General features: G+C 52.9%; 1 protein-coding gene across 2 annotated transcripts in view; it reads right to left on the bottom strand.

The window, feature by feature from the left end:
• Positions 1 to 807, bottom strand: part of STAG2 (stromal antigen 2) — a 71,380-nt gene extending 70,573 nt beyond the window's left edge. For both annotated transcript variants that reach the window (XM_005419818.3, XM_005419819.3), the window contains exon 1: positions 682 to 807. The gene's annotated coding sequence lies outside the window, so the exon portion shown is untranslated. The remainder of the gene's footprint in view (positions 1 to 681) is intronic.
• Positions 808 to 835: the final 28 nt, after the last annotated feature.

The following is an 835-nucleotide window of genomic DNA, read 5'->3' as shown; positions in this document are numbered from 1 at the left end:
GGGAAGGGGGCAGCAGCGCTACCCGGGCTGCCAAAAAGTAATTAAAAATAAAACAAATTAAAAACCCAAACAAACAAACAAATAAACAAAAAAAACCCAACACCAAACTAAACAACCAAGCACACACTCCCCCTCAGTAACTACAACACCGGACTCGGCGGTGATCGAAACTTTGTGTCACCTCGTAACGCCGCATCCCGTGGGAACACAAGAAAGGAGAGCCGGGCGCGGACAGTCCAATAAATAAATAAAAGCAGCGACAGAGGAGCCCGATCGCTTCCACGGCCGCTCGCGGGGGCGAGGAGAGAGGGAAAAAAAAAATGAGGTCGGTGGGTCCCAGATTTCCACGGGGTAGACGAATTATACAACGCTAGCAGAACAGAGGAAGGCATGGAGGCAGCGCGGCCGGGAGCACAGCGGTGCGGGCCCCCAAGGCCAGCACGCCCAGCACCAAGGGATGCGCTCGGGCAGGGAGAGGAATTCCCGGAAAACAGGGCCTCCCAGCCCAGCCATCTGCGGCCGCTCACTCCTCTGTCCCTCCGTCCCTAACCGCAGCAACTATATATACATATCTATATATACACGTATATCTATATATATATATATTTTTTTTTTTTAATCCGTGTAGAAAAAATAAGCACTCAGAAAAGAGAAACACCACGAAAGCCTCTCGTTTCCTACCTGGGCAGGGTTCAGCTCAGTTCAGTGCGTGCCGAGGAGGAGGGGGCAGAGGAGCACTATCTAAAACAAAAGTGGCGCCAAAACCCCCCAGTAAGAAGCATTCTCCTTCCTCCTCCTCCTCCTCCTGCCCCCCTCCCCCACCGGGGCCGGCGAG

This window comes from Geospiza fortis, unplaced genomic scaffold, assembly GCF_000277835.1.
Source record: "Geospiza fortis unplaced genomic scaffold, GeoFor_1.0 scaffold157, whole genome shotgun sequence".
Lineage (NCBI taxonomy): Eukaryota > Metazoa > Chordata > Aves > Passeriformes > Thraupidae > Geospiza > Geospiza fortis.
The sequence above is the reverse complement of the archived record's forward strand: the minus strand, read 5'-3'. Positions and strand labels throughout refer to the sequence as shown.